This window comes from Mastomys coucha, unplaced genomic scaffold (genome assembly GCF_008632895.1).
Source record: "Mastomys coucha isolate ucsf_1 unplaced genomic scaffold, UCSF_Mcou_1 pScaffold13, whole genome shotgun sequence".
NCBI lineage: Eukaryota > Metazoa > Chordata > Mammalia > Rodentia > Muridae > Mastomys > Mastomys coucha.
The window spans coordinates 75028120-75055856 of NW_022196895.1; the positions used below are offsets into that span (position 1 = coordinate 75028120).

A 27737-nucleotide genomic window follows, 5' to 3' on the forward strand; every position below is an offset into this window, starting at 1 on the left:
TTAGAGGTAGGAGGCCAGGCAGCCAGAATAGTTAATATGGCAACAAGCTGCTATCTAAAAAAAACACAACTTAATAATGATTAAAGCAATAGTAATTAAAGTGAAGCAAATTATACCCATACGTATGAAACATGGATCCTCTCAACCAATTCATTTTTATTAAATATTTATTGCACACACACACACACACACACACACAGTGCATGAGGCAAGAGGTTCTGAGAACACACACCAAAGACGCAGTTTCTACCCTTTGGGAACTTGTGATCTGAAGCAATTTAGATTTCAGTGTGAGACAATGTGTTCTAGCTGTGACTCTGGAGATAAAACAAAGACCTCACTTCAAAGCATCTGAGTTCCACTGCTCACGTGTGCTCAGATTTCAAAACCTCTGCCTCACTCTCTAGGTGAAGAGGATCCTCTTGCTGTCATTTAGGCATCAGTTAGGAGCTCACCTCTGTGCAGCTTACCCTGGCCCTCACAGCAGTGTGGTGCCTTCATCCATACTTTGAACAGAGGTAGGTGTCTGGCATGCATTTTATAGGATTGCCTCATCATTTCTATGCTTGTCTCACATGACTTTCAATTCTTGAGGATCTAAAGATGTTGTGTTATCTTCCTAAGAGTAGCATCACTCCTTACAGCTAGATCACCACTTCAGAACCTGGTAACCACTGTTCACCTGTTCAATGACTTACCATCTCCTCTGTGCTCTTCAGCAGTTAGTTTTATGTATTGGTGGAAGTCCTGAAGAGGCTTCCTTGCCAAGGTGTAGTGGATGTGGAAATTAAAGCAGACAGGGGTGGATGGATGCTTAGAGGACCACAGTCTAGAAATCAGATGTTACTCTCTCAGGGACTAGGAAAAGAAAATCATATTAGCAGATGCTGCGCTCTCATGATATGAAACCCATTTAATCCCCAGAGCTTTGAGTTAGAAACCCATTCTTCAAAATGGCATCCTAGGCTTTATTAGCTCATTCTCCTCTCTTCCTTGTTTCAAAATTGCACTTTACCTCTGTAGAATGTGATGTGTTGATTCTACCTCCTAAGACTCCTTGAGTAGATGGATTCTAAGCATAACTGAACATGCTTCACTATCTGCAAAGACATCCAAAGTGATGTCCCTGGCCCTCCTTTGACTTTAGGTAGCAGCACCGGAGACGCCATGGAGAGCCCTTCCTGTCTTCTATGTGACCTTGGCTGTTGGAAATTGACACTTCAGTCCTTCCCTAACCTCTGGGGGATGTGGCTTGCAGGTGTCTTTCCAGATTCAGTCATACTTCGATTTACACATTTTACTTTTTGCCCTTTCTCTCATTAACTTTCAGAAAAAAAATGTCATGAAAACAGAGACTTCTTGTGTTAGTTCTTTTATATCCTATAGAATATTCAGCATTGAGTCCAGAAATTTCTAGGGATTATTTTCATCAGAAACAATGAATACATAAAATTAAAAAGGAGATAGATTGGATTCAACGGCAGGTAAAGATCTTTGTTCAAGGATTTTTCACACACACACACACACACACACACACACACACACACACACACACACAATATTAACATAAGGAATCACCTGCAAAGCAAAGCAATGCGTTCCCTACAGTGACCACATCTGCCCAGCACCATCCAGTCACAGTGACTAGACACTAACATCTTAAACTACAGGAGCCGCCAAAGTTTTGGCAACAGGAAAATGTTCTGAAGATGCAAAACCAAGCAACAAATTGAAAATCCAACACATAGGTAATCTAAGGTGTTTCTGGCAAGCTTTTCCTGTGTTGTACCATACAAATTCACTTCAGCCCTGGTCCTGGAAAACACATGTGCAATTTGGACAGCATATATTGTCACATCATGTGATGTCAACGAACTCTGCCTGCAACACTGCACCCTGGACTATGAGGTTATAAACTGGAGTGTTTATCTCTTCTATCTGCATATACAAAGCCTTTAGTTTAATTATGGAAAACAAAGGCTTTCAATATTTCTCACAGTCATTCCTTAGAATTAAAGTATCAAGTTAATATAACCCTTAGATTGGACTATATTAGAATGTGTAACTTTAAAAATTGATTTTTGAATTGCCTACTGTATCTCATTAAAATCATTAAGTCAGTTTGACTTGGGACTAGGTCAGAGTTTCCAAGAACATCTGTAGTGGCTTTAAAAACACGTCTGCCATTTTTCACTTTATATTTATGTAAAGTGGAATTCTCAGCATTGATGATTATAAATCTCTGTATTGATTGATTCTGTTATTTATTTATTTATTTATTTATTTATTTATTTATTTATTGGTTTTTCGAGACAGGGTTTCTCTGTATAGCCCTGGCTGTCCTGGAACTCACTCTGTAGACCAGGCTGGCCTCGAACTCAGAAATCCGCCTGCCTCTGCCTCCCAAGTGCTGGGATTAAAGGCATGTGCCACCACTGCCCGGCTTGATTGACTCTAAAATGTTCTATGTCCTGCAGTATCAAATATTTCTGTGGAAATAAATACGCATGGCCATCTCATCAGTTTGATTTTTTTCCTCTGGTCTTCAATAAGTAGTAAAATTAGATATATCACAGTACGGTTTTCAAATAGGCTTGCTTCTTTCTGATTTCTTATTCATAAGTGTTTGACTTCTGTGTTTATTTTACATGACTAAATACTAAGAGCAGCATAAAAATTTGGAGAAATGAATGGAGATCATGAGTGAAAAAAATTGAGAAGCCCTGAACTGGATCATGCAAATTAGAAAACCAGCGTAAGCTTGTTCCTGAATCTACACCCTCCAGTTCCTAAGGGAAAACACATATTCTATCTTGTCTAGCCTAAAGGATTCAGAACGTCTGGAAGGAATGAAGTATCCACATTTTGGTCTTCCTTATTCTTGAATTTTTTGTGGTTTGTGGATTGTACTTTGTGTATTCCGATCTTCTGGGCTAATATTCACTTATCAGAGTGCATACAATGTGTGTTGTTTTGTGATTGGGTTACCTCACTCAGGATGATATTCTCCAGGTCCATCCATTTCCCCAAGAATTTCATAAATTCATTGTTTTTAATAGCTGAGTAGTACTCCATTGTGTAGATGTACCACAATTTCTGTATCCATTCCTCTGTTGAGGGACATCTGGGTTGTTTACAGTTTCTGGCTATTATAAATAAGGCTGCTATGAACATAGTGGAGCATGTGTTCTTATTACATGTTGGAGCATCTTCTGGGTATATGTCCAGGCGTGGTATAGCTGGGTCATCTGGTGTTACTATGTCCAATTTCCTCAGGAACCACCAAACTGATTTTCAGAGTGGTTGTACAGGATTGAAATCCCACCAGAAATGAAGGAGTGTTCCTCTTTCTCTACAACCTCGCCAGCATCTGCTGTCACCTGAGTTTTTGATCTTAGCCATTCTGACTGGTATGAGGTAGAATCTCAGGGTTGTTTTGATTTGCATTTCCCTGATGACTAAATGGCACAAGTATGACCAAATCACGATATGAAATGTCATCTATGACGTGTCAATATAAAGTCATGTTTTGTATAATTAGTATAAGCAAAGTGTATACTTACCCTCATCATAAGAAGTATAAATAGACTAAACTACCAACCAAAGAGTACACATGGTAGGACTCATGGCTCCAGCTGCATATGTAGCAGAGGATGGTCTAGTCAGTCATCAATGGGAGGAAAGAGCTTTGGTCCTGTGAAGGTTCTATGTCCCAGTGTAGGGGAATGCCAGGGCCAGGAAGCAGGAGAGAGTGGGTTAGTGAACAGGGGGAGTGGGGAGACAACAGGGTTTTTTTTTTCTTTTTTTTCTCAGAGGGGACACCAGGGAAGGAGATATCATTTGAAATGTAAATAAAATAAATATCAATAAAAAAGTGATAAAAAAAAAAAAAGAAATGAGAAAGTCGAAGCTCAAAAACTTTATGCTGTGATTTAGGAAAGAGGAGCCAGGCTTCAAGTCCTCTCCAGCTTTCCCCAATTGTGTGCAGGATATCCACTTCTAGACAAAAGGAGCCTGTGTTCTCTGAGGGCTTTGAGAATGAACTTCCCTCTTGGCCAGGCCATAGTTGAGGTTTCACACGTTGTTCCATCTTGCCTGAAAACGGTTGTTAGTGAAGCCCTTTCCAAACTATTCCTGTAATAATTTCCGTCTTGAATCCCAGAAAAAAATTGAGAACATGGGGTGGGGCTCTGTTGCTCCAGCAAAGCTCTTGGCTTGTTGCTATTTACTTAATGATTAATCCTTCAGCACTGCTTCATTAAATAGAAGGGTAATATTTTCCTTCTGCCTGGACTGGACAGGCTCCCAGCTCCAGTCAGGTACCCTCAGGCCATGGACATGACGAAATAGAATATACTTTTTGTGTTAGCTTTTGGAAACAGAGCTCGGGTTGGAGGGGGGGTGAGAACGAAGGATGCTCCAAGCAATGAATTTCCTTCAGGTTTTCAGCTCTGGGGTCAACTGGAGGGCTTGGTAAAACAGTTAAAGATTTTTAAGACAGATAGAAATGAGAGAATACAGAAAAGCAACACCAGGCATATGCATCTAGTCCCCTTAGATACCTTAGGCCTCTGCACAGTCAAACCTCCATGATTATTACTTTTGCTATATTTCATTGTGATAGTCATAAGTGGTATTACTAGTATCTGGTTTGGTTCCATTTGATAGAAATAATTAACCAGAAGTGTGGAACCTAAATCTTCCATTGTAACCTAGTTAACAGAATTCTAATTGGAAGTTGGAAACAAACAAAAAACTCAGTAATAAAAAATAAAAAACCCTACTGATATCTCAGGCAGCTTGGAACTCTCAGGTATCATGGAGAAATGAATCTGACACATGAGGATACAGAAAGGCTTTCCTAGCAAACCACATGAGCATTTCAGTGCATATTGTTGTCCACCTTCCGTACAGGAAAGCTTGCACTGGTTCTGTTGTTTGCATCTGTATATATTTGAGGAACTGAGTTTTTGCTTGCGTGGTGGGCAGTGGTATGACAGTTTTGTTTGACTATTGTGTCACTGTGGCTTTCTTTGATCTCTGACAACCATTTGATTTTACAAACTTGGAAGCTGTTATGAATTAGATTTTTTAAATGTTTCCTTTTCCTTTAAAATATTTATTTATTTAACACATATGTATGCATGTACGCCTTGTGAAATTATGTAGCATGTCCATATAGGTCAGAGGACAAGGATCCCTTGGAATTGGAGTTACAGGTTATTGTGAGCCACCTGATGTCAGTGCTGGGGACTACATCTGGACTCGAGTTCTCCTCGAGGACAGTAAACACTTGTAACACCTGAGCTATCTCTCTAACCTCTCTTCTCTTTCATACCTTGTTGATTGACGTTAAATAGTAAAGTTTCCAAAGGGCTTTTACAAAATCAACATTTAAGCAAAACCCCAAACTGCCATCATAGGGGAAATCTTCCTGAAGAGCATGTTTTACAAAGCTATTCAATCTGAGATTGAATGAGACCAAGCTTGCTACATTGGTCACTGTGTGTATGAGGCTGTGGAGGCATACGCCTTTGATCCCAGCACTTGGGAGACAGAGGCAGGCAGATTTCTGTGTTTGAGGCCAGCCTAGTCTACAGGGTGAGTTCCAGGACAGCCAGGGCTATAAAGAACCCTGTCTCGAAAAACCAAGGCGGGAGAGAGAGAGAGAGAGAGAGAGAGAGAGAGAGAGAGAGAGAGAGAGAGAGAGAGAGAGAGAGAGAGAGAGAGAGAGAATAAAGATGATTGGTAAGGAATGTGGACTAAGGTTATCAAATCTGATAAAGCAACATTTTTACCAACATCTGCTCTCCAGAGAAGCCCTGCCAACAGTATGATATATCTCTCTTTAATGCCTTTTAGCCCTTATAAGTCATACTCTACCTCTGTATTCCTACTGAATACATATTGACATTGTTTACTGATGAAGTAAACACATGGCAATAAAATGCTGTGTCTGAAAATCTGTGCCTTCTGATACTCTGGCACAAAATCAAGTGTATTGTCTTGTCCAAAATTCTTTGTAACTTCATGATTTTGTTGAGTTCTGTGTCATTAAGATAGCGTTTAGGTTTTCAATTGTAGTCATTGAGAACATGTTCTGTCCACAACATTTGCAGTAGATTGTATGTCTCCAGACAGAAAAAATAGCAGAGAAGCTGATCCTGTACTTGAGGATGTTTATAAAGGGGTGTGGAATGCATTCTATATGCTTTTCTTACCCTTAGAGAAATATTAGTTGTACTCTTAGTCAAGGAATGAATATGTTTTTGCAATAAAGTTACCTGTTATTACTGTTGGGTCAATATTTCTCTTGCTAACCCTCAGATTTATTTAACAGGGTGAAATTGAGCCTATTTTTAATGATGAGAAGAAATACCTTCAAGGAAATAAATAATGATGTACATTAATTGATTTATTTTAACATATTTAGATATTTGACATTGCACCCAATACTCAATGCTATGTCCTATTAACATATTAACATATTAAGTTATAACATATTAACATATTAACATATAACATATTAAGTTATGCTGGTGGGCAATGTACTTTTTTTGTTTTGTTTTCCTTTGTGGAAATTCTGTTCACAGAAGCAGAATGGAAACAATGGGAAGATTTTGCTAAGTGTTTTTGAAACTCAGTTGTTTATAAAGTGGCATTGAAGAACTCTTTTTTGAACAGCAGGATTATTATGAAAAGGAAATGAAATAGAGGGGTGCCAAAGCTCCCTGGGATGTTTCCGTTTTCAAACTCCAAGGGCGTTGTTTTCAGATTCCAGTAGTCACTCTACGGGGGAATGGCTGATGGCTTTTGTCTTATGAGGCAGAGACATTTGAAACTAACATGACTCTAGGGCCAGTATGTATGCTGAGTCCAACATGTGGCATAGACTTAAAAGAAAGAGATATAGTGGTAAAAAGAAATACTTTTTGTGTTAAAAGTCTATGACCAGTCTGCTTTAATGAAGTTCCTAAGCATGGTTCTCTGGTGAGATTGCTAAAATCAGACAGCACTTCTATTGTACTTTGGACTTTTAAAAACCTAAAACTTATTAATTGTCAGAAATTCATGTAATAAATCCTCCCATATTCACACTGATCTCCCTAGGTTCATGTTTATTTTTTTATTTTCCCAGATAACTTATTGAGTATAAATTTTTTTTACCTATATACTTCTAGGTGTTGTGCCATCCACTGGAGCCTGGTGGCAGACCAGGGTCTACACTCTGAAAGACAAGTGATTCTTTCATTCACTGAAGCTATCAACTGTCCATGTTCCTCAGTAAGCAACGGATGACTATGGCTCCCTTATTCTTTCATGCTAAAATGTTGACTTGTTTGATTTTGTGCAGGTGTTGTAGAGGCAACCACAGCTGCTGTGATTTCATGAGGATAGTGATCTTGTCATGTATAGAAGATACACTGTCTAATAGCCACTTATCAGTGAGTACATACCATGTGTATTATTTTGTGATTGGGTACCTCAATCAGGATGATATTTTCTAGTTCTATCCACTTGCCTGCCAGTTTCATGAATTCATTATTTTTATTAGCTGAGTAGTAAGTACTTCATTGTGTAAATGTACCATATTTACTGTATCCATTCCTCTGTTGAGGGATGTCTGGGTTCTTTCTAGCTTCTGGCTATCATAAATAAGGCTTCTATGAACATAGTGAAACATGTATCCTTGTTATATGTTAGAGCATCTTCTGGGTATATGCCCAGGAGTGGTATAGCTGGGTAGTACTATGTCCAATTTCCCAAGGAACAACCAAACTGATTTCCAAAGTGTTTGTCCCAGCTTGCAATCCCACCAACAATGGAGGAATGTTCCTCTTTCTCCATATCCTCATCAGCATCTGATATGTAGCAGAGGATGGCTTTATCTGGCATCAATGGGAGGAGAGGCCCTTGGTCCTGTGAAGGCTCAATGCCCAAGTATAGGGGAATGCTAGGACAATGAGGTGGGAGTGGGTAGGTGGGTGGGTAGGGGGGCACCCTTATAGAAGCAGGGGTAGGGGAAACCAGGAAAGGGGATAACATTTGAAATATAAATAAATAAAATATCCAATAAAAAAGGCACCCTGTCTTGGTCAGAATCTTCTCAACTTCTGATCCTTACAGTCATTCTACTCTCTTTTCCATGATGGCTTTTGAGTCTTGGAGAGAGTCTGATGCACATCTTCCGTTTGTGGGTGAGTACCCCACAGGTACTTATTCCCTGCATTCTGACAATATGTGAGTTTTGATGTCAACTACCAACCACTAGACAACCAAACTTCTCTAGTGGAATCTGAGGGAACAATTAATCTATACATATGAATATAGAGGACAGTTGATACTATGCACATTTTGCAGAATAAAAACAGTAGATTCCCCTCTAGGTCCTATCCTATGAGCTTGCAATCCTAGGTTCTTGGCTACATATACAGCAATAAGCATGTGTTTCCTCCTGTGGAATAAGCCTTAAACCCAATTAGAAAGCAGTTGGTCAGCTCTATAACATTCACGTTGCTATTGTATCCATAAACATTCTAAATGTTAGCTATCTTGCCTCCACATGCCCTCTCCTCTGCTCTAACCTCCCATTCCCCTCCCTTCTTATTTTTTTCTCTCCAATATTCCCTCTTCTCTCTTTTTTAAATCAACATTCCCCTAAGGTCTTTCCCCTTCCTTCTCACCAATAGTCCTTTCCTAGTTTCTCGTATTCTACAGGTACTTCAAATTAAACACGTTAATCTAAAGATTCAAGATTATGATCTACATATTAGTGAGAACATCTTATGTCAATATCTCTCATCTGAGTACAACATTTTTCAGCTCCATATATTTATCTTTAGATTTAATAATCTTTTCCTTGAGAACTGATTAAAATTCTTTTGTCCATAGGCTCCACATTTTCATTAGCCATCCTCAGGCTATTTCCATGTCTTAGTTGCTATGAACAGAACAGCTATGGATGAGCACATGTCTTCGTGGTTGGAAATACAATCATTTCAGTATATGCCCTGCAGTGGTGTAGCGAGGTCATGTGGCAGCACTATTCCTAGTTTTCTTGAGGTACCATCACACTGATTTCCATAGTAGCTACAGATTTGTACTCCCATCAACAGTGCTGGAAGGTTCTTCATTTTTCCCATCTTCTCCAGCACTCATTGTCTTCAGTTTTTTTATGTTTAATCTCTATTTTAATTAGGAAATGAAATTTAAAATTATTTTTATTGAAAGTAACTTTTTCATACAGATTATGATCATGGTTTTCCATCTTGCATCTCTTCCCAGATTTTTCCCACTTATCCCCAACTATCCAACAGCATACTTTCTTTATCTCTGTCAAAACATAAATACAAGAGGAACAAACCAGAATAAAACAAACAATTACAACAACAACATGAACAGAAAATGGAAAAAGAACACACACACATACACACATACACATTCCATAAAAATTCAAGACCATGAAACATAATATATAAGCAAAAGACCAATAGGTAAAATATAATGAATAATAATAATAATAATAATTCCCAAAGACACAATAATTTTTCCAAAGTCCCCTTGATTTTATTTTGTGCTGGGCATGATGCCTTCCCTTAAGTATGGTTTGTATATCAAATGAGATTACATTGGAGATAAATAACTTTTCTTTTTGAGTCTGGGTTAGGGAATGGGGCATCCCCTTTCGGTGCTGGGACTCCCTTTGGTTTGGATCTGTGCAGGCACCATGCATGATTGCATGGTCTCTGTGAGTTTGTATGTGGATCAGTTTTGTTGTGTCTGGAAAGCATTGTTTCCTTGCTGTCATTCATTCTTCTGGTACTTCAGTCTTTCTGCTTCTTCTTTTGCATATATCAGCCTTGACGGGAAAGGTTTGATGAAGACATCCCATTTAGGACTGAATGCTCCAAGGTCTCTCACTTTCGGCACATTGTTCTGTTGGCTAAAACTTAGCCATTTGGTCTGGAGTGGTTTAAAACATCAAAGTACTTTTTATTTGCTTTTCCCTTTAAGGTTATTTTGGTAAAACTTTTAAAGAATTTCTCACCCATGTGTTTTCCTTCTTCTAGAAGTTCTATTTAGTTCCATAGCCTATGATGTAACTGAGTTGTTTTTTTGTTGGTGTGTAGTTTTTTTCAGTTTTTTTTTTTTTTTGGTGTGTCTTCTAAACACTAGTTCTCTGTTAGATGTATAGCTGTCAAAGATATTTTTCCAATCTGTAGGCTACCTTTTTACTTCAGTAGAAGCTTTCCTTGTGATATAGAAGCCTCTTAATTTCATGACATAATACCTGTTGATTTATATTTCTCTTTCTTTTTGCTTTATATCCTGGGCAGCCAAAGCCTCTTCTGGAAAGCCTTACCTAGAGGTGTATCTGAAGTGTGTACACCCTACTTTTTCTTCTAACTTCAGAAGTTCTAGTCTAACATTAAGCTCTTTGACCTGTTTTGAATTTATTGTGCAGGGTGAGAGAGAAGGATCAAGTTTTGCTCCTCTGCCTATAGATAACCAGTTTTCTCAGTACCATTTGTTTAAGATGCTGTCTTTTCTCCAATGTACGTTTTTTGAATATTTGTCAAAAGTCAGGTGCATCAACTTGTGTTTGGATCCTGATCAATGATTTCATTGATAGTTGTGTCTGCTGCTTTCATGCGAGGACCACATTGTTTTCAATACTGTGGCTATGTACTATAATTGGAAACCATGAATGGTAATACGGTTAGTGTACTCTCAGAATTAATCATGCCAATTCCTGTGTATAAGTGTATCTCCAACTTCTGGTGTCTTCTATCTCTTTCTTTAGTGTTTCCGAGTTTCATTGTATAGGTACTTTACTTCCTTTGTCAGGTTTATTGCAAGGTGTTTTGTTTTTCTGTTGCTAACGAGGTTGTTTTCCTGGCTTCTCTTGGTCTTTGTCTGTCTTTGGTATATAAGAATGCTACTAATTTTAGTACATTGACTTTGTAATCGGCTACAACACTGAAAATGTTTATCAGCTTTAGGGATTTCTTGGTGAAATATTTGAGGCCTGTCTTTTATAGAATGCCATCTGCAAATCAGGATGCTGTGGCCTTGTCCTTTCCTGTCTTTATCCATGTTATTTCCTTCTTTGCCTTATTGATCTAGTTAAGACTCTAAGAATGATATTGAACTGGACAATTGAAATGGACACAATTTCCTTTTTCCTAACCTAAGTAGGGATGCTTTAAGTTTCTCTCCGTTTACGATGATGTTGGCAATCAGCTCGTTACATTGAGTTTATCTATGCTTTGCACATCCCTAGTCTCTCCAGAACTTTTATTTTGAAGGATGCTGGATTTTGATAAAAGTTTTTTTTTAATATCAATTGAAAGATAATGTAATTTATGTCCTTGAGATTGTTTATGTGGTGATATAGATTTACTGATTTATGTACAATAAGTGATCTCTGAGATCAAGCCAACTCGATCATGGTGAATGAACTTTTGGAGGTGTTCTTGAATATGGTTTTAAAGTATTTTATTAGGAATTTCTATACTAATGTTCATTTGGGAAATTGGGCCTGAATTCTCTTTTTCTGTTGTTTCCTTTTCCACTTTGGTATTAGAGTAGTATTGGCTTCACAGAAATAATTTGAATGTATTGTTCTCTTCCTTGTAAAGTTTGCAAAACAATTTGAGCAATATTGCTATTGTTAGTTTTTCTTTGAAGATGTGGGAGAATTCTGTGCTGAATCTATCAGACCATGTGCATTTTTTAGTTGGGGGGATTTTTAAATTACTGTTTCTATCTTCATTGATATAGGTCTGTTTAAATTATTTAGGCCCTTGTTGTTTAGTGTTGGTAGGCCTGGTGTATCTAGAAAAGCATTCATTTCTTTTAAATTCCCCAATATATTGGAATATAAAATGTTAATGTTATGTCTATAATTTCTGAATTTCCTCAGGGTCTGTTGAAATGTCTGCATTTTCATCTCTACTTTGTTTTTTTTTTTTTCTAATTATTGCTCTTGGAACTGGGTTGTTCTAATTTTGTCAGTGTTTTAGGGTTCATCCCTCAGGGTTTCTTCATTGCTGCTGCTGTTTGGTTTTTGGTTTGTATGTAGGCACTTAGTGGTGTAAGCTTCATCCTTCACTTTGCCTTGTTTGAACACCACAGATTGGGAGTATTATATTTTCATTTTTAATTAATTTTAGAAAGTGAAAAATTCTTGATTTCTGCAAATAAATATTCATCACATCATCTAATAATGCATTGTTTAAACATTGAGTTTGCGTAATTTTTGTAGTTTCTTCTTCTATTGATTTCTAGCTTTACCCCATTGTGGCATGATAAAATATAGGATTGTATCAGTTACTTTTTGTTGCTGGGATAAAATACCATGACCAAAAGCAACTTGGAAGAAATAGCTGATTTGGGCTTTTGGTTCTAGAAGGAGAATACATAACGGTAAGGGAGGCATGAAAGCAGACCATCACTGGGCCAGTGCTCTGAGCAGACCTTGGGTGCAAACTCCACAACACCCAGAGGAAGCTCTACTCCCAGGAACTCTAACTCACCCAGGATCATAGAATCAGAGGTCAGGAGGAGGACACAACATCTGTCCCAACACCAGGAGGTACTGGGACTAGTGGGACCCAGGCACTCATAAACTCGGCCAGACCAGTGGCACAAGTGCCTTCTGGTCTGTCTGTGTCGGTGCCCTGAGCAGACCTTGGGTACAAGCTCTGCAGCCAGTTCCACAAAACCCAGAGGAAGCTCCACTCCCAGGCACTCTAACACACCCAGGATCCTAGGAGCGTTGTCACACCAGGATCTCAGGGTCCCAAAGGCAGCTTGACTCCCAGGAGCTCTGACACACCCAGGATCTCAGGATCCCAGGATCCCAGAATCACAGTACCACAGAGATGCTTGCCTCTGAGGAGTTCTGACACAACCAGGATCACAGAAAGGACCAGCTTCAGTCAGATATAGCCAGGGCAAGCAGCACTAAAGAGATAATCAGATAGTGTTTACTCACTCTGATAATAAAGTAACAGGAGACTATGAATTAGGTATGTGTTAAGTGTAAATCAGTGTAGGGGTAATGAACCAATTGTACAATGTATCCTAAAGCATTAATATGTTTGGAAAGGAAATGATGAACAATCAGAGGGAGACTACAGGTAGGTATTAGGTTGCTAGTTCAGAAGTAGAGGAAAGAGAGACACACAAGGGAGTGGAAATTGAGGCAAAGAGATGGAATTAGATAAATATGTGGGAGTTTTGGTTGCTGCTATATTAAAATAAAAAGGGAAAGATAAGTAATCAAATATTATTAAGCATATCCATGCCTGGGCTTTGGAAGTTGTAAAAAAAAATAAAAGGAATGGTTGTGCTAAAAGAGAAAGGAAGAAAGTAAAGGAAAGGGAAAAGACGAAACCAGACAGACACATAGAGACTAGCAAAAGGTGACAGGAAGTAAGAAACACTGTTGGCCTGATCCAGTGCTGCTCTGTCATACCTTTGTGTGTGTGTGTGTGTGTGTGTGTGTGTGTGCAAATTATCAATGGTAGTTAAAGAGCAGCTGTATTGCAGAAGGAGAGCTGGTTGGAAATAGAGGAACATTGGATCACTGGCCTGAATGTTGATATGTTGATTCGATCTCTTGCTGTATCCCTTGATTTGTCCCTTGACCTTGGCCCAGTCTGTACTCTGTTGATTTTATCTGTCTGTTCTTCACTTGTGCGCTCCAGATCCTCTTGCATGTGGTGTCACTTGACTGGGTCCTGGGAGTTGTGGAGAGTAGAGGTAGTAAATGATGTTTAGAGCAGTAGCTGCTCTTTCCCATGAGGGTCATTTAGTGGCTGCTCGACCTCTAAAGTACTGGATAAGTTTTTTTTTTCACTCCTATGGCTTCCCTTTTCTCTCCTGGAGTGTTATGGTAGCTCTAGCAACAGCTGCTGGGAGCCTGTTCTGTGAAAACCACGCAGATGTTTCTTTTGGAGATTTCCTTTAGCTCAGTTTGCCTGGTGGGTGTGTGGGGGATATTGATATGTGGTTGGTAGCGGCTACAATGGCTACAGTTGCAGAAGCATGCTCAGTCTGATGGTAGAGGAAATCTGAGGCTCTCAAAGTAAGCAAGGTTTATTGGGGGATGTTTGTTGATCAGGTTAGTTTCCGGAGTGAAGAAATAACACGTGGAGTGACTAGTGTTCCTTGTCCCTTTTCATCTCTAATTGTGACCAGCCACACATTCCAACAGGGTTTTCAGTCTGCCCACCTTACTCAGAAGTCACCCAGGTCTTTATTCTTTGTCAGAGATGCTTGAAAGGCTGGCAGCACACATGATGAAAATATCTCACAAGAAGTTGAAAATATGAACTGAAATCATATAGGTAAAACCTGAAGCACTGACAGTCAGGCTACGATTAGAGAGAAACATTTGGTGAACTCACAAAAATACATGAGAATTAAATCAAAGGAGAATATTGAGAACAATATCAACAGGATAAGTTTTCTACCATGGGCCTTTGCATAAAAAAAAAAATTGTGAAACAAAATGTAAAGCTTTCCAGAATTCAGCAATTAACCATTCAGTTTAGTAATTGAGTATTTATTATGTCAACAATACCGGTTAGTTCCAGGAATGTAGACAGAATAAGAAGTAAAGACATATCCATTAATCACAGCCACTGATTGCAAACAAGAGACAAGGCTCAAGTAAATTAATCGGAAAAGGACCTTATTGAAAAGATACTGGACAAGTCCAAAGATAATTGGGAAGGCTTAAGAACAAATCTCAGAAAAATGAAGTGGCCAAGAGAATTGTGGCCGAATGATGTACAACAAGTTGCTACAGCAAGAGCCTGACCTGTAGCTCTGAGGATGATTGTTGCTAGTGCTTGCTACCATGGTTGCCAGGAGATGCATGCCTCCAACGCTGCTTAGAGGCATTCCAATTTTCTCCCTCTTCTTTTGCTTTATTTGATCGCAGTTAAAGTCTCAGCAGAAACATATAATTGATTGAACTTCAGTGAAGTGCCAGAGAGCACGTTCCAGTGCCAGCAGCACACAGGGGCAAATCTCATTTCTATTCCTCTTTCTTACAACTAATGACAATTTCAATTTGAATGACACCGTCATATAGTAAAATATGGTAACTCCAATATATCCCAGATAGTAGAGGTCAAGCACACATTCAACCTTTCAAAGAACAGTTCCCTTTCAAGTTGACCAACCGCTAAAACTACATTCTGTTCGGTAGTTTTACTACAATTACCTGCTCTTGAAACCTGTTAAGGTACCAAGTATAGCACATCCCATACCAAAATCTCTCTAAGACCTAGTTACCAGTGATCTCTTTCTCATGTAAATGTTCTGTCTTACTCTGCTTCCACATATCCCCTAAGGAGGAAGAGCCCTGCTCATGCTCCTAATGTTGGGCATGATTGGAGAAGTAGTGTTTAGTACACTTTACTCGGGTGAAAGAGAGATGTGGATTATAAAACAAATTGCCCCATCAAACCCATTAAATACATTATCCTTAATTCTCCTATACATGGGAAATTCTAAGAAGGTTGAGATACGATAATTTGAGGATAAAAGTCCGTGTAGAAATATTGATGTAGTTGTTCTCTTGTGGATTGGCGTGAGATGAAATTTGGTAGGAGTAATTGAAAAAGTTACGTGGGCCTGAACACATGTACTTTCCCGACTTTAGGCTTTGTTTGCAATATTCTGAAATTGATACATGGCCTGGGCATTTCAATTTAGCGATAGCTATGGATATTTTGTGCTATCTATCTATCTATCTATCTATCCACAAACAGATACATAGATACATAGATACACATGGTACAGACTTTTGTGCTGCTAGAAGTGACTAATGCTGGCTGCAAATATAAGACTGATTGTTGAAGCTCTGTCCCAGACAGATTCAGAGACTGAGTAGAGGTGGTGAGGAGACAGAAGGCTAGAGGATAAAATAATAAGATGATTTCTTATTATGTTCTATAAATATTTTTCCTGATGTTGTAATTATCTTTGTCATGACAAAAAAATTCTAACAATAATGACAGTTACAGAACTCTGTGAATAACACTGAGGCAAAATGCTTTTCTCTTAGAGGTATGAGTTTTTTTGTCTCCCCATCTATATCCCTGAGGTAGTGCTTGCCATCACCATTCTTCAGTTCATGCCTAACACCACAGAGGATGCCTTTATCAAAGGGTGCATTGTATTGCTGTTTGGAGAGTTATCATTTCAGGCAGAGAATGAATTCAGTCTAATATCCTCCATTGATTAGCTGCTTCTGGCTCAAGATGACCCTCCCATTAAGGGTAACTTCCAAGTTTCTGACATAATTGCCCTGTTTCTTGTTTTGCCTCTTAATATTGACTTCTGCTTGCCATTTTCTTAAGGAGAAACCATTGTGTTTCCAAATGTCTTCATGAGCTAACAAATGTTCAATTCCCAGACGGCAACAATCAAGTTGTTTTCAATTATACTCTCATATAGTCAATCATCTAATTCAAGTCTAGTGAAGATTTATGTGATAGTTAATATGCAAGTAATTTTAGAGGTCAAGAGGCCTCCTGCTTTCAACCATAATATTGAGGGACATCGGAAAAAAAAACCAAAAACACAAGGCATGTCACTGTCAGTAAAAAGGGTTAAATACTAAAGTACATAGTTAATTCTTCTTTTTAAAATATCACAATATTTAGGTTCCATATCCCCAACACTGTGAGTCACAGCCATGGTCACCTCCATTGAATCTCGGGAGCCTCTCCTATCCCAGGGATCCTTTACATCTTCGAGATGCCACCCACCTTCGCCCACCCCCCATCAGTTGCAGATTTCCATTCTAAGTCCTGACCATCGGGCCATCTCTCCTGTCTCCCCCCATACACACACCTGATCCTGAACCCCACCCCCAAGCTTGCTCGCTTGGACCTTCCTCCCTGTTTAGCTTCTGTGGACTGTGGGGTGTAGCACGGGTATCCTGTATTTTATGGCTAATATCCGCTTATAAAGGAGTAATACCATGCATGTCCCTTTTGGTTTGTTTTACCTTACTCAGGATGATGTTCTCACATCTCATCTGTTTGCCTGCAAAATTCATGATCTCTTTGTTTTTAATAGCCGAATAGTATTCCATTGTGTATATAGATGTGCCACATTTTCTTTATCTATTCTTCAGTTAAGAGACATCTAGGGCATTTCCAGTTTCTGGCTCTAAAGAACACATGGCCTCAGAAAACATTCCTCTCGATGCGTAAAGCTGCCTGCAGCCTCATCCCCGAGTCCGCAGTGGTGGCTGTAGCCCCAGATAGCCCAAAATAGCCAAGCCATAGAGAGTGGACACAGGTGATAAGGGCAGATCATGCTGTAACTCATGGCTCATCGCCAGAGCCCGCCATGGGGCAGCACCATGGACCATGCCCGCAGCCCCAGATAACTATGAAGACCAAGCCATAGAGAACAGGTGTGCATATGGATGATAAAGAAAGCCCATGAAGTAATGATGAAATGCCCTAGGTCTAATTGGCTAAATTTAATTTAAAAACCTCTGGTCTGGCTTGGCAAATCGCTCAGATCCTGGGGCCCAAAGGAGAAACATCAAGTCCGAGACAATTCACAGACTCCACGTGGACACCCGCTGCTCAGGTGACAAGCTTGCATCGCTGCGTTCTAGCTCCAGGGGATCCAAAAAGCAGGATTGTGAAGTCACGATCACCTGAGCGCAGCCAGTCAGGCCACACCAACCAGGCCGGAAAGGTTAGTGAGGAGTGGTTGTGTGAACTAGTGCAGGCCCACTTCGCCACTGTCTTGCTTATTGCTGTTTATAAATATATAAAAACGCTGTTAGAAGCTTTCCACCAAGTTCAAAGATTTTCTTTCCACCCCATTCATGGCTCGCGACAGTGGCTATTATGAATGAAGTTGCTATGAACATAGTTGAACAAGTCTCTTGGTGCGATGGCAGAGCAGCTTTTGGGTATATGCCCATAAACTGAAGAGGCCACCTCCTAAGCCAGGCAGGAACCATGGTGGAGTGACAGGGACACCAACGCACCCACAGAATTTTCAACCCAAACTTTATCCCATCTATAGGAAATGCAGGGATGGGGAATGGAGCAGAGACCGAGGGAGTGAGTGGCTAACCAATAACTGGCCCAATTTGAGACCCATCTCATGTGGAAGCACCAGTACCTGGCACCATAATGATACTCTGTTACGTTTGCAAACAGGCGTCTAGTATGGCTTTCCTCTGAGAGAGCCTACTCAATAGCTGACTCAGAAGGAAGCAGAGACCCACAGCCAGACAATGGATGGAGCTTGGAGACTCTTAAGGAAGAGTTGAGGGAAGGATTGCAGGCCCCAAAGGAGATAAGGAACTCCACAAAAAGACCAACAGAGTCAACTAAGCTGAATCCTTGGGGCTCTCAGAGACCAACAACCAAAGAACTGGGTATTCCCCAGCCCCAGCACATATGTAGTAGATTTGCTGCTTGGTCTTCAAGTAAGTCCTGAACAACTGGAGCTGTTGCCTGTCTGTGGGATAGATTCTAGATGGACTGTCTTGTGTGGCCTCAGTGGGGATGGATGCACCTAGTCTTGCAGAGACTTGATGGGCCAGGGTGGGGGGATACCCAGGGGTCCTCCATCTTCTCAAAGGAGAAGGGGAAGGGGGTAGGAGAATTGTGGGAGGCAGTGACCCGGAGGAAGGGCACTGAGTGGGATGTAAATAGAATAAATAAAAATTTTTAAAAAGAGAAAAAGCAAAAACCATTTATGGAATTTATGATCAGGGCTATCATGGAACTATTAGTGACATTAAGAATTTTAGGAGAAAATAAATGTCTAATAACATGGAAAAAATCTTACATATTTAAAGGTTACATCTGTAAAAACAACTATTCTAATTTCTTGGAATTCATGTATGTTAAGTAGAGTGGAAATGAAAGGGGTGAATGGCAATCTACCTTGATAAGTTGTAGTTTGTACCTTATCTATGTTTAGGTATAATGAAGACTAATACCGATAAGCCCTTCAATCCAGTGGGACCATTTATATCATGTATCTCTCCTTTACAAGCTGTATCTGTTCATTTCTGGCTGACCTTGTTTACATAATACATTTAATTTGCTGTATATTGCTAGGATAAATATTATTTTATTGATGTTGGCTCTTGAAGATCAATTAGGCATTTCATATTTTTGTCATTGTCTTTGACCTAACATATTACATTTTCAGGCTTAAAATTATTTAATTAGCACTTGAATAAAATTAAGAGTTTGTTAACTACTTCAGAAATCTAGGATAAGTATATTTTATCATTTTAAATTTTATTTATAATTCAGTTTCAGTGTGATTAACTAATTATATAAACAGACATCTCAGGAGGGATGGTGGTAAAAAATAGAGGTATATTTATTTTCTGGCATGTGTAATCTGGTCCAACAATGAAAACAGAAATTTCATTATTTTCAGGAAAGTCATCCTTCAAAGAAACAAAAACCTAACGAAGCCAAACCAATCAATGAAACAGACAAGTCCAGGGTATCAGCTATACCACCCCTGGGAATATATTCAAAGGACATTAAGTTCATTCACTGCTGCTGTGTTCACAATATCTAGGATACGGAATCAGCTTAGATGTTCATCAAGTAATGAACGGACAATGAAAATGTAATCCATATACATAATAGAATTCTATTCATCTTTAAAACATAAAATTATGAAAATTTCAGAAAATAGATATGAAACTGAGACACATACTAAGATTTCCTTGTGTAAGTTGGAAGGAGGAAATAATTGGGCAGGAAACAATGAAGAAGTCATGATGATTAATGCAAAGGCTCACAAGTGGTCAAAGTGAGGAGAGCAATTGTATGTGAAGTGTACAGCCACAAATGGAGTATCTATATCACATCCTCTCATCTTAAATAAATATAAAAAAAAAACTAGGAAAAGGAAGTGAAAAGACTATAAGAGCTAGAAGTCTGAATAGATTAAGACAGTGTCTTTTGGATGCGCTAGGACCACTGCATTCAAGAACTCATAGCATCTCATAGCATCTGTAGTTTCCAAGACAGACCTGCACATGGTCAAGCCAGTCAATGCTCTAACACAGTGATCTCATTGGTATCTGGTCAAGATTAAGAGAATGTTTAATATGCAAGAATGGTCAGAAGTCATGAAGCTTATTGTTCTAAGCCATAACATTGAGACACAGAGAAGAACTACAAGGTCTGTCAAAAGTCAATTTGTGGGAAAGGAGGAAGGATTTACACAACCTTATCTCTAGATGAGAATATTGATAGCAGAAGGCCTGCGAAGCATAGGGATTCTCTTTTCTTTAAGATACGAGCCCTGGTAACTCAACCATGCTCCAGTGGATGACTCTACGTCCATGAATTATAGGCAGTAAAATTGGAAATCGGTATACTATGACAAAGGGAGGGCAGGAAGTTGGGAGAGATTGGGACTTCTCTGAGGACAGAGGAGGAAATGCAATGAAGGAGTAAGTGCGATTAAGATGTACTACATAGATGTGAGGAAAGTATCAAAAATAATAAAATGCTTTATTAACAAGGAGCCCTGAAGTGTGGTGATGGAAGGTCTTAGAGGATGACATGAAAATGAAGGTGAGGAATACTTACTAAAGGCAGAAATGATTAAATGGCTACTGAGTTGGAAGGCATGCTTTGAATACAAGACATGGAGAAATCAAGCCAGAGCTGGACTTGAAGCATCCTCCCTGGCTAGTGTTCATAGTAAAGTGCTCCCTAGGTTGCTGGGCCATAAAAGCTATCATTAATTGTAATCAGTTGTGGATACTGTGTGTTACAGAAAATATATACTCACTGCTGCAATAGTGATCGACAGGGGATAACCAACTATATTCTGATTAGATCTGAGGCTCATTACATAAGACTGAATACCTTCTGGGGCTGTAAACCTGGTCAAAACCTTGTGATTGTAGAGGTCACAGGTCCTATCGGCAAATCAACTACTGATGCTTTTGCTAAACAGACATGTAGTCGAACTCTTCTGTAAATCTATATGTGAAAACACAAATAACTGCAATTAGTGCTCTCTGCTGTGATTAATAAGGCTTTTATTTTAATGCATAGGGTGACAGTTTAGAAAATCATAACTGCTCAACAGGATGAAAAAGTGATCATTCAGTCCTCAGACCTGAATGGGACATCTATAACACCCCCTTCTAAATTCAGCAGCAAGATCCAGAGAACATCGTGGGAGAAGGGACAGTCAGATAAGCATCAGTCAAAAGATGGCAAGGACAGCTATTCAACACTGGTATCTGGATATGATGTGGCTAGGGAAATCTATGCCTACCTGAATGTCAGGTGTAAGTTCATACACACACATGCTCATATGCACACACACCCATATATACACATATACATACATATATATATATACATGCATACACATGCACACACATAATACATATTACATGAAGGTAGGAATAGGAATACCATGGTGAACAAGAATGGGAGGGCACAGGGTTAGGGGGCTGGGGGATGAATATGATCACATTGCATTTTACATGTGTATGAAACAGACAAAAATTAAATATTAAAGAAAGAATAGAAATAAAGCATGATCTGTTTGATAAAATTTGAGTTGTATGGATAATTCAACATGCTTTTATTCATCTGGTCTTTCCTTACAGCTGCATTTCTCAGTGTCACTTGCTTCTTTGACTCATATTAATAGCACTCAGGTTTCTTTTCATATTTACATTTATGTATGGATGTATGTATAGTGTGGGTAGGCCAGAGGACAATTTGTAGGAGTAGGTCCTCTCCTTTGACGATGTGTATTCTGGGAAGCAAACTGATCTACAACTTAGCAGCATGCAATTTACTCACTGAGTAATCTTACAGTTTTTAGTTCCTGTTTTGAACATAACGGTCTACATCGATGGATTAGCCAATGGAGCTCCTTACCTGGGACTTAATGATGTTCAGCCTTGGCTTCCTGCCCTTAACAATGCGATTGGCCAGACATAACCGACGGATCCGGAAAGGCAGAGTTCGCTGGGTCAGCTGGGATGCAGAGGCAGCTTCAGAGAAACAGCTCCTTTAGAGAGAGAGACAAAGTCTGCTTAAACCTTCGGGGGTGAGGAGGGGCTTTCAGCTAAGTTCACATCATTGTCCCGGGCCTGGATGCTAGGGATGCCTATTAGCAAAAAGAAGACTTCCAGGTGTTACCGCATGTGACTTTATAAGGAGAGAGGAAGTTTAACCTAGCTACTGGGTTACTCAGTCCCCTCCAAGCAGGGCCAAGATGGAGGCTTAGCCTTCGGCCTATGTTCCCCTGGACATGCAGGCCCAGGGCATGGGGTAGTGATCCTTCTACTCTGGATCTAGGAATGAGAAATTTCTGGGGTTTGGAGATAACTCAATCCCACTCTAGGTCGGGGCCTGATCCCTTAAGCTCCAAGGCTCCCTGACCCCACAACTTAAATTAAACAAGAACCATTAATAAGTTAAAATAAGTGTGACATGAATCAGATGGTATTAATATACTTTTCAAGTACCCCTCTATAAGCTACTCTTTCACTTACAAAGGAGAATTTACTTACTGTTAGAGAATTCAGCAGCAGTCTTGTTAACTTAGTAATCCAGTCGTACATCATAGTAATTAGTCAGTTTTCAGGGCCTTCAGATGTGATGGCCTAGGATGCATATAATATCATATCTGAATCTAATCTAATTATGAAAAAAACCCTGATAAATCCAATTTGAGGGAGTTTCTATCAAATAACTAAGCATATTTATAAAAACAATCAAAGACGAAAGACTTCGGAATTGTTACTGAAGTGTTCAGAGCTATAAAGAGTAGCTGCCACATGTGGTCATGAATGCATTGAATTACATTTATCAATTATTAAATAAAATATAATAGATTTATTTTACTTATTATTCTTATTTAAAATGTTCAGTGATCACGTGTTTGAGGCTGGTCTGGAGGGTGAGCATAGCTTTTGCAGCATTTGCAGCAGCAACGTTTCTGTTAGGCAACTTTGTTTTAGATTAAGAGACTAATGTGAAATGATAGTGGCACATAAGACTTGTCCTAAAATTTGATTTTATCATAAAGCAGACAATTGGGAAAATCTGGATAGTATATGGTGTCCATTATGAATTGGCAATAGTCTTGTGGCTATTCGTACGCACTAGGAGATATGTCTTAATAAAACTTTTAGCAATAAAGGAACATCACTTCAGAAAATTACTCTCAATAGTTTTAGAAAAAAGGTTGTGTGATCTCTATCCACACATGGAACATTTACACATAGGAAATTGCATACCTAGGAGAAAGGCAAGAAATCTGTATTTAACCTTGCCTCACAAAGACCAAGTGGTAAAATGAGATATATTTCCACAGATTAAGAAGTGGATTTGCAGATTAAGTAGTATATATATATATATATATATATATATATATATATATATATTACCTGTAGTAATTATCAATTTGATCAGAGGCAGCAGATTTTTAATTGAAGTTTTATTTAGAAACAATCAATACAAGGACTCAAAGCCCTGTGGACCATAGTGACAGAGCAGCAGAGGGCTCTGGATGCAGATGCACAGACACATCAATTGACTTTTGATAAGGATGCACAATTTACTAAGGGATTTAGAAAGTCTTACAACAAATGGTGTCTCGTCAGAGAAGAGCCTAGCTATACGGCTAAGGTATTTGTAAATGTACTTTGAGTCTGAGTCTGATTTCTGGGAGCATAGGACTGGGAGGTAGAACCAGACCTAACTGCTACAGTAAAATCCAACTGTCAAGTTCATTTTTAAAAATCTAAATTAACATTTTACGGAAGAAATAGTTTATTGCCTTTTGGCTGTGGTCAATAGGCAGACACCTGCTCTGTCTGATCCTGTTGTCATGGCTTTATTCTTTTGGGCGTGGGCTCTGTATTTATAAAGCTCCTGCTAGTTGACAGAGAATGAATCATGATGAACGTGTATCTCTTTTGTTCTCTGTAGAACTCACCAGTACTCCTTCCATTCTCATTATCTGGCCCTTTTGGGCCATTTGTGTAGGAGACCATTTTTCCTCCTCATGAAAACCTGAGGTGTTCTATTTTGGAGACAATGCTTCCTGTGAGTAATTGCTTTTGGTTAAACTCTTTCAGATCAAAATGATTTTGTGGTGTAATTGCCCATCCCCATAAGGACTGAATACCACATTAGGATGTGAAACAATTAATTGAGACAATTAAGTGGAGTTCTAAATCTTTATTTTGTGTTTTATGTGATAGGAGTTCAGCTCATCTTTCAGTGAATTAGGTTTCAAATAGACTCAGTGTTTGCTATTTCAGGATAGGAGGGGAATACACCTATACCCATTTCTGAGAGAATGTACAGATTTCTGTTTGTGCTCCTCTCTCCATAGATAACTTTTTTTCTGCTAGGCATCAGGAAAGTTCAATGTCTTTGTACTTACTAAGAAATTATCAACATTGGGAGGGTTAGGTCTGTTTTTCCAGGATGTGTCCTTATTAACTCTCACACAGGATATGCACAGTCCTAGGTAATAGGGTTAAATAACATTATTATTTTAATTATTGGATGAGAAGATTGAGGATCTAAAGGATCATCAACTGGTAACCCATGAGTGAGAGATCTATATACTAGAAATCTGGATATATGAACCATTTATTCCTAACGAACACGTTTTAATAGGGATGAAGAAAGAGGAGGAGGAGAGAGGAGGGAAGAAAGAAAGAAGGCAGAGGAGGAGAAGGAAGAGAGAGGAGGGAAGAGAGAAAGAAGGAAAGAAAGAAGGAAAGAAAGAGAAAGAAAGGAGGGAGGGAGGGGAGAAAGGAAGGAAGGAAGGAAGGAAGATATAAAGCATTTCTAGGCTGTAAAATGGCAGCTTTCTAATTTGAATGCAAAGACAAACAACACAGTTACAGCGATAAAGTGAGGACTTCAGAAACTCTTTCAGTAAATTGCCTGATTATATTTGGTAACTTCTCTCAGATAAATAAATCTTATTTTACCCTGCTACTTAAGTGCCGTTCTGGCTTAGTCTCACAAATGGCGTATCCTGCTCCTACAAACCGCATTGAGACACCTGTGGCTCTCTCCCATGACTCTCATGTTTCTCTGACACACTTTTTTTTTTCCTTTTATGATTATGGCAACATTGACAGCTGTGTTCACGGCGATCTATGGCTGGATGTACCTTTAAGTACCTAGCCTGGAAATCATTTTTGTCCCTGTAGATTTGAAAAATTACACCCTATCTCCCAATTCAAGATACACTGAGACAGAGCTGAGCTGTCTGTGAGATTAGTTCTGAGACCAGGATTACTGTCGCTTCCCCCCCCACCACCACCACACTCTTCTCTCTTGCCAGCAATAATCAAAGCGAGCTGGAATTTCTTTAATGACAAAACCTCCTGCTGTGTTAATTTGGTTCTCTGTGACACTACATCTTGTCAGAGTCGAGAAATAGGAAAACATACATTAATACTACTGTCAGATGGCTCGTTCGTTTTTCTATGCCGTTCGTATCTAGAAGGAGAAGGCCTTTGGCTGTCTGCCCTAGGAAGATCATTCAGTTTTGAGAGTGAAATGAACTCATGCCTCTGGTTGTATCTAAGGGGAAGACTTTTCCACTGCTACTCTGTTCTGGCATCAAATAAATTCGCATTTTCTATCATGATAAGTTATCCTGCTATAGAGCATTCCATAGCATCCCTTATATATATCTTATCGTATGACATAGGGGAAGAAAAGGGAATGTGTCATTGCATAGACCTGGCTCCAAATGACTGTCTAATGATGGAACAGTCACTGCCTTCAGGGTATTCACTGGTGAGAGTATGACCCTGACACTGGACTCTCTAGACTACTGTAGATGTTCAGAACAATGTCCAAATGCCTTGCTCATCACAAATCCTGCTTTTTACTCAGATATGAGAGAGGCCTGAGAAGCAATTGGATAATTTAGCTAAGATCTGATGTTAACTATGGTTACACATACTGTAAAATGTGGCTAAAATAGGAAAATATTATCTAAAAAAAAATCACATGCTTTAGAACTAAGGATTCTGTTGGTCCAACATGTAAATCGCAAGTAATACTGCTACTGGATTTACTTGTGTTGCCAAATCATTTTAAGCATCACCATTTTCTAGAGTTCTGAAGAGAGTTTTCTTCTATGTTGTACTTTTGAGAAATTTTTATATCCTCAAGCCTGGACGTCTGCCCTGGGTTTCCTTTTCAGATGTCAATGCTATCCTGATGGAGGTTGGTCCAGAAAGCACTACTACTCCTTTTAATTAGAAACTGATTCCCTAAATAGCTTGTTAAAGGGGAACTGGCGCGTTCCTTTCCTCTTTCTTTCCCCATCTAGATGTTCTCACTTCACAGCAGCCCCTGGAAACTGCCAGCAGGCCCTCCGTGCTTGCAACCAAGCCCAGCCTTTGTGAGAAGTTCTCAGGGCCTGTGTTTGGTTTGCCTCTTCCTGTTTGCCTTGTAGCTTTAAATAATGTGGTTGCTTCACGGCTACTTGTTTTTTTGAGTAGAGAGCAGGGCATATTTTTCTAGCAGATAAAACAACTTCCCACCATTCACTCTTTGTAATTTCCCCTTTCTGAAGGGCGGCCTGATGAACGCGGGGCGCTGTATAACACACGCTTTCCTGTTTTCTGCTCTTTCTCCATCGGGCTTGTCAGTCAGTCATAGGCTCAGTTCTGAGGAGGATGTGGCCTTCGCATGAGAAGGAAGTCGCAAAGAATTTGTGTGTGCTACATTTTGCACAGAGTGCCTCGGCTAGTTTGGGAATCAGGTGTTCCTGGCAATTAGCTATAACTAAGGTGCTACATATACAAATACAACAACTGGAAGCTATCATTAGTATAGGCAGGATTGAAACCAGGACTGCATCAGCAGATCCTGAGATGTCATACTACACCTTTATGCTAAATTTGCAGATGTATCGGGATGTAATATACAACTCAACGCAATGGAGCTAATCATGTGTTTCAAGTTTAGACTTTTGGGAGCAAGTAGCTCCTAGACCATCTACTATTTGTGACCTCTTGTAGCCCAAATCCCTCTAGATAGTTATCCCCCATCTTCTCTGAAGGCTCATGATTCAGTCAGCTTCCCCTCTCAGTTTATTATTAATTTTGTTGTTAAATTTATCCCTGTGGTCCTCATTTCACTTGCTTGAGGGAAAAGTGGTATTGGCTGCTTGTACCATAGCCAGTGGCACTCAGCTCTGCAGTAGTGGCTGTCCGATTAGCTACAGGACCACATTTTCCTTATGTTTTTAAAGATTTATCTATTTTATGTGGATGTGTTGTGGTTATTCTTTTTTTCTTCCAGCAGAAATAAACATAGTAAGCATGAAGAAAGAAAACAAAGTTTGAGTATCTAGATTAGAGTAGATGCTAGGCTTTGAGGGTCATAGGTTCATGTACATCTTCCAATTGTAGCATAACCCAGGGGAAGAAACCTCCTCAGAAAATAAATAAAGGAGATAGAAGAGGTTACATTTCCTAGATTAATAACAAGTTTTGCTTGGATGCCAGGTGGAGTTCACATTTCCCAAGCTCTTGTCCAATACCTCTATCATCTCTCAGAAAGAATCTCTGAAAAGCCACAGTTGATAGATGAAGAGGTTGTGTAAGAGTTTACGCAAGACTGGAAAGAACTTAGGTCTTAGTACAGGCAGAACCTGTGACTTTATTCATCCTG

The 27737-nt window shown here is 39.3% G+C and overlaps 3 long non-coding RNA genes across 3 annotated transcripts in view; 2 read left to right on the forward strand and 1 right to left on the reverse strand.

Moving 5' to 3' along the window:
* The window catches only part of LOC116087397, a 35803-nt gene extending 28365 nt beyond the window's left edge, over positions 1-7438 (forward strand). Inside the window, exon 3 of the long non-coding RNA XR_004117421.1 lies at positions 7355-7438. This is a non-coding gene — a long non-coding RNA (uncharacterized LOC116087397). The remainder of the gene's footprint in view (positions 1-7354) is intronic.
* Positions 709-22677, reverse strand: LOC116087399. Its single transcript, XR_004117423.1, has 3 exons — positions 22586-22677; positions 21948-22080; positions 709-858 (listed from the first exon to the last, which is right to left on the reverse strand). It is a non-coding gene; the product is annotated as an uncharacterized LOC116087399 (long non-coding RNA).
* LOC116087398 lies at positions 18054-20548 on the forward strand. The gene is made up of 2 exons (XR_004117422.1): positions 18054-18487; positions 19459-20548. It is a non-coding gene; the product is annotated as an uncharacterized LOC116087398 (long non-coding RNA).
* Positions 22678-27737: the final 5060 nt, after the last annotated feature.